This window comes from Trachypithecus francoisi, unplaced genomic scaffold (genome assembly GCF_009764315.1).
Source record: "Trachypithecus francoisi isolate TF-2019V2 unplaced genomic scaffold, Tfra_2.0 Lachesis_group2, whole genome shotgun sequence".
Lineage (NCBI taxonomy): Eukaryota > Metazoa > Chordata > Mammalia > Primates > Cercopithecidae > Trachypithecus > Trachypithecus francoisi.
Window position 1 is genome coordinate 133,791,064 of NW_022681465.1, and position 12,704 is coordinate 133,803,767.

Genomic DNA, 12,704 nt, shown 5'->3' on the forward strand with positions numbered 1-12,704 from the left:
GTAATCCCAGCTACTCAGGAGGCTGAGGCAGTAGAATTGCTTGAACCCAGGGAGGCGGAGGTTACAGTGAGCCGAGATTGCGCCATTGCACTCCAGCCTGGGTGACAGAGCGAAGCTCCGTCTCAGAAAAAAAATAAAAATAAAAATAAAGGCTTCCTGGGCCTGGCTGGGTGGCTCACACCTGTAATCCCAGCACTTCAGGAGGCCAAGGTGGGCAGATCACCTTAGGTCAGGAGTTCGAGACCAGCCTGGCCAACATGGTGAAACCCAGCACTTTGGGAGGCCAAGGTGGGCAGATCACCTTAGGTCAGGAGTTTGAGACCAGCCTGGCCAACATGGTGAAACCCCTACTAAAAATACAAATATTGCTTTTCCTCCCTGACCACCGCTGAGGTCACACACATGAGGCCTCTCCACCGCCGCCACAATGCAATACATAGCCTCCTACTTGCTGGCTGCCCTCGGGCGGTAACCCCTCCCCCAGCGACAAGGACATCAGGAAGATCCTGGACAGCGTGGGCATCAAGATGGACAACGACCAGCTCAGCAAGGTTATTAGTGAGCTGAATGGAAAAAACATTGAAGACATCATTGCCCAGGGTATTGGCAAGCTTGCCAGTGTACCTGCCAGTGGGGCTGTAGCCGTCTCTGCTGCCCCAGGCTCTGCAGCCGCTGCTGCTGATTCCACCCCTGCTGCAGCAGAGGAGAAGAAACATGGGAAGAAGGAGGAGTCTGAAGAGTCAGACAAAGACATGCGATTTGGCCTCTTTGATTAAATTCCTGCTCCCCTCCAAATAAAGCCTCTTACACATCTCTCAAGTTAAAAAAAAAAAAAATTAGCCCAGCATATAGCAGGTGCCTGTAATCCCAGCTACTCAGGAGGCTGAGTGGGGAGAATCGCTTGAACCTGGGAGGTAGAGGTTGCAGTGAGCCGAGATTGCACCATTACACTCCAGCCTGGGAGACAGAGGAAGACTCCGTCTCAAAACAAAAAAAGGCTTTCTAGACAGCTGCCCTGCCCATGCTACCAATTTCTTTTCTTGCTTATCATCTGCACCCTGACTAGGCCCTGGGAACATGCCAGCTGTTATTGGCAAGCATCTCTCTATGGAAGTACAACCTGCTTCTTCTTCAGTCATAAACTGTGCCTTTTCCTCTTTCATATGTTCTGCAGCACCTAGTTAACACAATCTTGCTCAAATAGTATTTATTTATTAAATGGCAGAAAGAATATTATGGTAACTTATGGGCTTGACTTTCAAAGGATCCATGGAGACCTTGGAAGCAAGCTTCAAGGCCTATCTCATTGGCTCCTCTACTATCCATAAAAGGATTCTGCTTAGAGAGGCGTTTTTTGTTTTTTGTTTTTTGTCGCCCAAGCTAGAGTGCAGTGGGGCACTCTCAGCTCACTGCAATCTCTGCCTCCCAGGTTCAAGTGATTCTCATACCTCAGCCTCCCAAGTAGTTGTGATTATAGGCACGCACCACCATGCCCAGCTAATTTTTATATTTTTTTGTAGAGATGGGGTTTCACCAGTGCTGGCTGGGCTGGTCTCGAACTCCTGACCTCAAGCCATCTGCCTGCCTCGGCCTCCCAAAGTGCTAGGATTATAGGCGTGAGCCACCGCGCCCACCCAAGAGGCATCATTTTGAATTGCTGCTATGGTTTGAATGTGTCCCTCAAAGCTCATGTTTTAGAAACTAAATCCCCATGGCAGCAGTGCTGACAGGTGGGAACTTAGAGGTAATGAGATCATGAGAGCCCCTCATTAATGAGTTAATGCTGATATTGTAGGAGTGGTTTCCTGATAAAAGGGTGAGTTTAGCCCCTTTGCCCCATGTCTCTCTCCCTATCATCTCCCTCCCTCTCCCTCCCTTCTTCCCCCCCCCTTGCTCTTCTGCCACGTGCCATGGAATGATGCCACAAGAAGAACCTCATCAGATGCCTGCACCTTGCTATTAGACTTCCAGCCTTCAGAACTGAGAGATTTTTTTTTTTTTTTTTTTTTGCCGAGACAGGGTCTCCTTCTATCACCCAGCCTGGAATAACGCAGTGGGGCAATCATGGCTCACTGCAGCCTCAACCTCCTGGGCTCAACTGATCTGCCTGCCTCAGCCTCCTGAGCAGCTGGGAATACAGGCGTGCGCCACCATGCCCACCTAATTTTTGTATTTTTTTGTAGAGAGGGTGTTTTGCCATGTTGCCCAGGTTGGTCTCAAACTACTGGGCTCAAGTGATCCGCCCCCCTCAGCCTCTCAAAGTGCTGGGACCACAGGTGAGAGCCACCCCATGAAGAAATTTCGTTTTTCTTTTTTTTTTTGGAGACAGAGTCTTGCTCTGTTGCCCAGGCTGGAGTCCAGTGGCGAAATCTCAGCTCACTGCATCCTCCGCCTCCCGGGTTCACGCCATTCTCCTGCCTCGGGCTCCCGAGTAGCTGGGACTACAGGCGCCCGCCACCACACCTGCTTAACTTTTTTGCATTTTTAGTAGAGACAGGGTTTCACCGTGTTAGCCAGGATGGTCTCGATCTCCTGACCTCGTGATCCGCCCACCTTGGCCTCCCAAAATGCTGGGATTACAGGAATGAGCCACCGCACCAGGCCGAGAAATTTCTTTTTTTTTTTTTTTTTTTTTTTTTTGAGACGGAGTCTTGCTCTGTCACCCAGGCTGGAGTGCTGTGGCCAGATCTCAGCTCACTGCAAGCTCCGCCTCCCGGGTTCACGCCATTCTCCTGCCTCAGCCTCCCGGGTAGCTGGGACTACAGGCGCCGCCACCTCGCCCGGCTAGTTTTTTGTATTTTTTAGTAGAGACGGGGTTTCACCGTGTTAGCCAGGATGGTCTCGATCTCCTGACCTCGTGATCCGCCCGTCTCGGCCTCCCAAAGTGCTGGGATTACAGGCTTGAGCCACCGCGCCCGGCCTGTGAAATTTCTTTATAAATTATGCAGTCAGTGGTATTCTGCTGTAGCAACAAAAAATGCACTAAAACAATCGCCTTAGTTGTTTTTATTTTGCAACTGATTCCCATTTAATCACAGTATTATAGATATGTAACATGTACTTCTACCTCCCCTCATGCCTAAGGCTCACAGCAATTTGTGGTGAGGCCCACATGGAATTTATTTATCTTCTATCTTGAAGGCTGAAACAGGGGAGAAAGGTAGGAAAGAAAGAAAAGTGCGGCAGAAATAAGGGAAGGATGCGGTGAATGCTGATGTGAATTCACTGATAAATGCTAAACTTTATTTAGAAGAGTGGCTCTGGCCAGGCAGTGGCTCATGCCTACAATTCCAGCACTTTGGGAGACTGAGGCAGACAGATCACTTGAGGTCAGGAGTTCAAAACAACTTGGCCAAAATGGTGAAACCCCATCTCTACAAAAAATTAAAATTAAAAAATGTATATACACACACACACAGATACATAGATATAGATATAGATATAGATATATAGAAGAGTGGCTCTTGGCGGGGCGAGATGGCTCACGCCTGTAATCCCAGCACTTTGGGAGGCCGAGGCGGATGGATCACGAGGTCAGGAGATCGAGACCATCCTAGCTAACACGGTGAAACCCTATCTCTACTAAAAATACAAAAAATTAGCCAGGCATGGTGGCAGGCACCTGTAGTCCCAGCTACTCGAGAGGCTGAGGCAGGAGAATGGTGTGAACACAGGAGGCGGAGCTTGCAGTGAGCTGAGATTGCACCACTGCACTCCAGCCTGGGCGACAGAGCAAGACTCCGTCTCAAAAAAAAAAGAGTGGCTCTTAACTGTGAGGAGATTTTGCACCCCCAAGTAGGTTGCCAAATTATAGGTAGTATACCCAGTTACATTCACACATACTAAAGATTATTCAGGCTGGGCGCAGTGGCTCATGCCTGTAATCCCAGCACTTCAGGAGGCCGAGGTAGACAGATAACTTGAGGTCAGGAGTTCGAGACCAGCCTGGCCAACCTGTTGAAACCCCGTCTCTACTAAAAACACAAAAATTAGCCAGGTGTGGTAGTGCACATCTGTAATACCAGCTACTAGGGAGGCTGAGGAAGGAGAATCGCTTGAGCCCAGGAGGCGGAGGTTGCAGTGAGTGGAGATCACGTCACTGCACTCCAGCATGGGAGATAGAGTGAGACTCTGTCTCAAAATTTAAAAAAAAATTACTCATTATATCTCTAAAATTCAAATTTAAGTAGGCATCTTGAATTTTTATTTGCTAAATCTGGCAACCCTAACCCAGGGGACATGTGCCAATTTCTGAAGACATTATTTATTGTCACAACTTGGGAGTGCTGCTGGTATCTAGGCGGTAGAGGCCAAGAATGCCGCTAAACATTCTCCAATGCACAGGGCAGGCCCCTCACAGCAAAGAATTATCTGGTCCAAAATGCTAATAGTGCTAGCATTTGACTTACCCTGACTTATAGCCTGACTTAGAAGGATGACTTTATCACTACAAAGAACTTATTATCACTAAAATATCACAGTAGGAAAACAGTACACATGCATATATGTAGGCACATATATTCCCCCACTCCGTCCCCCGAATACATGTTTTGTAAGTTTCTGTCTTTTAAATCTACAAGCTATTATGAATTGGAGTTTTATAACGGTAATTTCCACAACCCCGGGGAGATATGACAAAATTCAAATCACGTTTTGGGGGCAAAGAAACTCAGAAATATAAAGTGATTTTCCAGGATCCCACAGAGCCCTGAGGAAAATAGAATTAAAACTCACAATTGCTAAACACATTGCTCATTCCAATAAAGCCAGCCTGTCTGCACCTCTACTGCTCAGCTCTCACCACGCTTGGAATAGGGCGACTGCAAAAGGTTTTAGTTTTCAAGAGGAGATCAAAAGTTTTCACAACTGATTAGCATCCAGAAAGCACAGCCTCCTTTAACCTTGAGATGCAAATAGCCCAAGATTGTCAAGGGATCTGAGAGCTGGAGGATTTGATGGAAGATCAAATTCCTGACATTTCCAGGGCAATTAGTTTCACATGCAAAGTCACAGGAAGGTGCTGCCCATTCTCCACAAGCAGTAAAGCTGTAATAAGACTCAGCTTTACAAATTTGGACTAATTGGCCTGCACCCACCCAGCAGAGTTCATTATCATCATCCCCATTTCGTAGAACAGAGAAGGTGGGTAGAAATCTGTTTATTCCACTATTAGGCACAGGCCACTTTAATATTTCCCATTTCAGAGTCCTATACGTAAATTCCAGGTACAGAAGGTTGGGATAACTCTGCTAATTATTCACACTAGCGGGAAGGAAAGGTCTGGAATTAAGTCAAATCTCTTTGCTGGCACCCCTTAAAATTTCACTTGAAGGTGAGTCTTGGCTTCAAAAAGGTTTAAAACGGCTCAGCACTTTTATCTGATGGTTAAGGAAACCAGGGAGGAAGTTGCTGTCCATTCCAGCCAGGACTTTGGAGTCTGAGCTAAATTGATTTTGAAAGATTTGATCGCTGAACCACTTTTCTCTCACTGGCAGCCCAGGCTGGAGCCACAGCTGACTTCTCCGGACGTGCCATGGAGGTCAAATTCCAGCCAGGTGGCCAAGTGCATTTGGTAACTCAAATGTAGCCTGTTGTCACAATGGATTTTCTACTTGCCAGTATACAGTTGTACGTGTCTTTTGTCATTGCCCCAGCTCTCTGAAGGACACCACGTCAGCATCCTCTGGAGCCATTCAATGGCTTGGGACTCTTCCATCCATTGGGAGGCTCTGTTTGACTGACAAGGTGTGTGACAACCCCAGACTCTCCAGGGCTTTTGTCAGAGGCATTCGAACCAGAGTGACTCCATCTTGAACAGGGGCTGGGTAAAATAAGGCTAAGACCTACTGGGCCACCTTCCCAGGAGGTCAGGCATTCTAAGTCACAGGGTAAGATAGGTCAGCACAAGATACAGATTACAAAGACCTTGCTGACAAAACAATAAAACGTGGTAAAGAAGCCAGCCAAAACCCACCAAAACCAAGATGGCAATGAAAGTGACCTCTGGTCGTCCTCACTGCTCATTATACACTAATTATAATGCATTAGCATGCTAAAGGACTCCCACCAGCACCATGACAGTTTACAGAAGCCATGGCAACATCAAGAAGTTACCCTATATGGTCAAAAAAGGGGAGGAACCCTCAGTTCTATGAATTGCCCACCCTTTTCCAGGAAAATTCATAAATAATCCACCCCTTATTTGGCATATAATCAAGAAATGAACATAAAAATGGGCAACCAGCAGCCCTTGTGGCTGCTTTGCCTACAGAGTAGCCATTCTTTCATTCCTTTACTTTCTTTTCTTTTCTTTTCTTTTTTTTTTGAGACGGACTCTCACTCTGTTGCCCAGGCTGGAGTTCAGTGGCACAATCTCAGCTCACTGCAATCTCCGGCTCCCAGAATCAAGAGATTTTCCTGCCTCAGCCTCCTGAGTAGCTGGGACTACAGGCACCCGCCACCTCACCCAGCTAATTTTTGTGTTTTTTTAATAGAGACAGGGCTTCACCACATTGGTCAGGCAGGTCTTGAACCCCTTACCTCATGATCCGCCCACCTTGGCCTCCCAAAGTGCTGGTATTACAGGCGTGAGCCACCGCGCCCGGCCCTTACTTTCTTTTTTTTTTTTTTGAGACAGAGTCTTGCTCTGTCGCCCAGGCTGGAGTGCAGTGGCCGGATCTCAGCTCACTGCAAGCTCCTCCTCCCGGGTTCACGCCATTCTCCTGCCTCAGCCTCCCGGAGTAGCTGGGACTACAGGCGCCCGCTACCTCGCCCGGCTAGTTTTTGTATTTTTTAGTAGAGACGGGGTTTCACCGTGTTAGCCAGGATGGTCTCGATCTCCTGACCTCGTGATCCGCCCGTCTCGGCCTCCCAAAGTGCTGGGATTACAGGCTTGAGCCACCGCGCCCGGCCCCCTTACTTTCTTAATAAACTTGCTTTTGCTTTACTCTATGGACTTGCCCCAAATTCCTTCTTGTACCAGGTTCAAGAACCTTCTCTTTGGGTCCGGATCTGGACCCCTTCCCCATAACTTTCACCTTGATATTCCTCATTCTCTGGCACTGAGGAGGCTTTATATTATGTGAACTGATAGCCTGCTTTGTCAAAGTGGCCGAAGGATACTGGTTGCAAAGCCTTGCCCTGAGAGAATGTGACCAGCTCAAGATGCTGGCGAAATCCTTGCCGGCAGGACCAGCTCCTGACAGAACAGCTCTGCACTGGCTTCCCCATCTTTTTGGCCTTTCTCTAACCTTTCCTGAAAAAGGTGGGGCTGATAACAGGTAGTCCAAGCCCTACAAAGCTCTCTGCCCCCTTTAAGTCTCTGCAGTCCTTGTAACAATAAGGTGTGGTAGTTGAGAACAAAGCTCTAGTCTCTGCCACTTTACTAGCTTTGTATCTTCTCACAAAGTTATTTTTTAACCCCAGTTTCCTTATCTATGAACGTGGGATCATGATACTTACACGGTGCAGAGTTGCAAGAAGCAATAAATGAGTCACTGGGACATGGTAAGGGATCAATAAATATGATACTTCAAAAGCAGTAGTGGTGTGGTTTCTCAAAAGCCGTTTCTCAAAGTCATGGGTGAATTCAAGCCCTCAGGCCTACTCTATGACACCCACAAAAATAAATACAAAAACAAAAAGAAAAGGAAATGATGAAAAAACAAACTTTAAATTGCCTCATTCTCTTATTTGCCCTTGGTTGCGTTCTAAAACCTCTATCTCCAGCAGGTTTCAGTGTCCTTTTGCTGCCCTGTTTTTACCAGAAATCTACACCATCCCATTGACCTTGGCTCAGAGGGCCCTCCCACATGCACCCTGGCACACAACAGTTAAATCCTGCCTCCCATTACATGAAACTCCCACTGTCTCTGTGGCTTTGGTCAGCAGACACATTGGACCGGCCCTGGGCACTGGCAGATCACACTGCTACCTTCAAAGGATGATTTGAGGAGGGCAAGAAGAACATGCACTTCCAAGGATCTCCCCCACTGGTCTGCTACAGAGCATTTCTTTTGTCCTTACTGGCCTAAAATGCCCAGTGTGAAACCTCCAGTTCAAGCAACATTGTCCCCCATAAGCTACTATAGAGATGTTCATTTATCACATGGACAGCAAAGGAAAGCCACTTCCCTTACCAGGGAACCAGTAAGCCATCAATTCCCCAAAATTGGTCAGACTGGTGCATTGAAAAGGGAGCCAGGTGAAGGAACTGAGCTTTGGGATGGGGAAGTTTTGATAGGACCCCAGGGAGAAAACATTTTACTGCATGAAAATCAAGCAGCTCTCCAACCATAACTAGAGGGGGACGAATGAGGGCTCAACAGCTAGGAGCTTAGAAGGTAAGATGCCCAAGGTTGTAGGGCTGAGCCAGGGAAGGTCAACTTCTCCCACTTCCCCTTCGTATTGCCCACGCTCTGCCTTGCAGAACCAGAAGGCAGCAGCTGTCTGGCTGGATATGCATATTCATGGTTGCTGCAGACAGAAAGGTGTGAATATTTTAAACCTATGTTTTCTGTTTCTGTCATGAGCTTGAAATCTTTTGCAGCCAAATTGCAGAAGGCAGGAAGTTTGAACGGAAAAATCATTACCTTCTTGGGCTTAAAGATTCATAAACTTTTTTCATCTACAGGGACTGTGGGGTAACTGATATCCAGGGAAAGGGGTAGGGAATACTCCAAGTGAGGTTTTTGTCATGCCCCTGTGGTGGGTCACCTTATATGGAAAAAGAAGTAAGGGTAGAAAGAACAATAGTAAACGCAGACAGAACAACACAGGCTTTAAAAATTTTTCCGGTTCGTGTATGTGTATATGTATGTATGTATGTGTATATATATATATATATAATTTTTTTTTTGAGATGGAGTCTTGCCCTTGTCACCCAGGCTGGAGTGCAGTGGCATGATCTCGGCTCACTGCAACCTCCACCTCCCAGGTTCAAGCGATTCTGCTGCCTAAGCCTCCTGAGTAGCTGGGATTACAGGCACCCGCCACCACGCCTACCTTCAAAGGATGATTTGAGGAGGGCAAGAAGAACATGCACTTCCAAGGATCTCCCCCACTGGTCTGCTACAGAGCATTTCTTTTGTCCTTACTGGCCTAAAATGCCCAGTGTGAAACCTCCAGTTCAAGCAACATTGTCCCCCATAAGCTACTATAGAGATGTTCATTTATCACATGGACAGCAAAGGAAAGCCACTTCCCTTACCAGGGAACCAGTAAGCCATCAATTCCCCAAAATTGGTCAGACTGGTGCATTGAAAAGGGAGCCAGGTGAAGGAACTGAGCTTTGGGATGGGGAAGTTTTGATGGGACTCCAGGGAGAAAACATTTTACTGCATGAATCTGTATGGAGGCTCCAAGAATGAAGCCCATCCTCCCCTTTCTATCTGGATCTGGATCCCCAGATCCAGAAGAGATTGAGAGTCTGACACCTTTAAAGTCTAAAATGAAACTTTAACCATCTATTCTCTCTGAAGGAGGCTTCATTTGCATAGCAAGGCCACCTTTGCTAGCCAAGCCTCTACTAAACTTTTTTTATCAGAACCTAAGCCCTTATTATTTCTGTAATCTCAAAATGGTATCTATGTTTCTGTAACTCATTGCAAACTTGGGTCTTCATTCTGAAGGCTCCTGTGTATACACATTAAATAAATTTGTATGCCTCTTCTCCTATTAACCAATCCACCTCATATCAGTGATTTTTACCAAACCTTTAGAGGGCCAAGAACCTATGGCTCCCACGCTTCTCATTTCATCCAAGTCCAAGTGGGATGCCATTGCTCAGGTGCTTGTATCCTTCCAGCAGATTCTCTATATGGAACCAGCCAATAAGGGAGAAAAGAGGGATCATAAAGAAGGCTCTTCTGCACTTAACCAGATGTGACTCAACATTGAAACCACCTGAATAAAAATTACACCAGTGAGAGAATTATAGCAGTGGGGGGGCTCTCATTTAGCCAAGTCCCCTCTTGTCTTTAGCCTTCAAGCTGCCCTTAATTATTCCTGGATTTAAGCCAACCTGACTTTGGGAGACATTTCATTTATAGTTTAAACGATAATAGCCCTTCCCCAAAACTCAACTGCCTTTGTAAAGTTAATAAGAGACTACCAGGCTAGGAGGATACAGGAGCTTGAATTCTGCTAAGGTGTAAACATAAATGATTGCTGCTATTATTCCAGAGGTGAAAAGATATGCAACTTCCCCAATTACTCCTACAAATAACATCACTATTGTAGAACCTAAGATTGGCCTTTTAAGGTGTCTTTTCCGGGCCAGGTCCTGTGGCTCACTCTTGTAATCCCAGCACTTTGGGAGGCCGAGGCAAGGAGGATCATGAGGTCAGAAGTTTGAGACTCAGCCTGGCCAACATGGTGAAACCCCATCTCTACTAAAAATAGCTGTCGTGGGAGGCAGAGGTTGTAGTGAGCTGAGACCACACCATTGCACCCCAACCTGGGTGTGGGACTCCCTTTCAAAAAAAGGAAAAGAACAAATGTCTTTTCCGGTTTTTTACATGTCTGACATCGATGGCTCCATCTGGATCTGCCAACCACTCCTGTGGCCCCACCCAGAAGCAACTCAGCACACAGGAGGACAATTTTCCACACCCCAAAGATTAGATCCCTGATCAATCAGCAGCAAGCCCCAGTTGTCTAGCCACCCCCACCCTTTTCCCCAAACCACCTTTGAAAAACCTCTAACCTGGCAGAGAGTGGTGCCTCACGCCGGTGAAATCCCAGCACTTTAGGAGGCCGAGGCAGGTGGATCACCTGAGATCACGAGGTCAGGAGATCGAGACCATCCTGGCTAATACGGTGAAACCCCGTCTCTACTAAAAAAAATACAAAAAACTAGCCGGGCGACGAGGCGGGCGCCTGTAGTCCCAGCTACTCGGGAGGCTGAGACAGGAGAATGGCGTGAACCCGGGAGGCGGAGCTTGCAGTGAGCTGAGAGCCGGCCACTGCACTCCAGCCTGGGCGGCAGAGCAAGACTCCGTCTCAAAAAAAAAAAAAAAAAAAAAAAAGGAGTTGAAGACCAGCCTGGTCAACATGGTGAAACCCCGTCTCTATTAAAAATACAAAAATTAGCCAGGCGTGATGGCGGGTGCCTGTAATCCCAGCTACTCAGGAGGCTGAGGCGGGAGAATACTTGAACCTTGGAGGCGGAAGATGCAGTGAGACGAGATCGCGCCACAGCACTCCAGCCTGAGCGACTGAGCAAAACTCCGTCTCAAAAAAAGAAAAAGAAAAGCCCCTAACCTCCAAACATTGGAGGAGACTGATTTGAATAATAATAAAACCTTGGTCTCCTGTTCAGCCAGCTCTGCATGAATTAAACTCTTTGTCCGTTGCAATTTCCCTGCCTTGATAAATCAGCTCCATCTGGGCAACGGGCAAGAGGAACCCACTGAGCTGTTACATCATCATTGCAGCTTACATTACACTGTGGGTAACTGTGGCCCAAACTTAATGCAAAGGGGCTGGAAAAACATAATGCAGCTGTGTGTTGAAAATGGATTGGTGAAAAGAAAATGGATTGGCAAGCACCTAGTCTCTCCCACAGCAAGTGACATTAACTTTGGCAGCTAGTCAGTTTCACATTTGGTTTTTCTCTTCATTGGCACAATATATAATGCAGACATGGCTGGATTGAGCAAGATTGATGTTTGCAGGAGCCAGATAAATCATCTTCCTCTAGATTGACAGATATTTGGCAGTTGGCTGTCACTTCTTATTTCCTGACCATAGCAGTTACAGCTAATTAATCGTGACACTCCTTCCCTATAACTGCAGTCACAGTCACATAACCCTTCTCAGTATAGAGCTATGGACAGTCAGAACCAATGGATCAAAGTCAGCACACAATACAAACCTATTGGCATCTCGATTCTCTTTACCCCTTACACTTTATAGGTGAGGAAACTGAAACCTAAGGAAGTAAAATAATTTTATTATTGACAAAGTTATAGTGAGTTCCTACTATACACTAGACACTCTGCTATGCTCAGGCAATGTTACTTTAAACAAGAAACAGGCCTTCCTTCAGGAAGTTAAGGGAGAGAAGGAAGTCAGATTGCTAGAGTAGGCAGTTAGGCAGATGTGAGCAGGGCAGGAGAGTGCCCAGCCCCTCAACCATCACCACCAGGTGATGGCAGTTGTTAAACTGTTTCGCTAATGTAGTCATTAGTTGCAGCTGGTGGCAGGGAACAGCAGTCTTGCAATACATAGAAAACACCTGAAACTGGTGATCAGCAGCTTCCGCTGATAAGATCTCAAAATTTGGGTGAGTGGGCTCAAGTATGTGCACTAAGAGGCAAAAGGGTGGAGTTTAACAGGTATATGACCTTCCTCTAGCAACACTGGACTAGTAAGGAAGAACGCCCCAAGTGAGGAAGTGCACCACTTCAGCAACCACACTGAGCATGCGGCCCCTCCCAAGTGCTGGCAGGCCACTGTGTATGCGGACAGCCCACCCCCGGGGAAGAATCAGAGAAGAGACACAAGACCCCAGAAGCATGCCAGTATGTAAAACCCCACGTCAAAGGTCAAACCATGGACTTGACTCTCTCAAGTCGCTCGCTTGGCCCTCTTCCACGTGTATTTCACTTCCTTTTGTTCCCGCTCTAAAATTTTTTAATATGCTTTCATTCCTGCTCTAAAACTTGCCTCGGTTTCTCCCTCTGCCTTGTGCCCCTTGGTCA

General features: G+C 46.9%; 1 pseudogene across 1 annotated transcript; it reads left to right on the forward strand.

The window, feature by feature from the left end:
- Positions 1–427: 427 nt before the first annotated feature.
- Positions 428–821, forward strand: LOC117065548 (annotated as a pseudogene). Its single transcript, XR_004429965.1, has one exon. The product of XR_004429965.1 is annotated as a 60S acidic ribosomal protein P2-like (transcript).
- Positions 822–12,704: the final 11,883 nt, after the last annotated feature.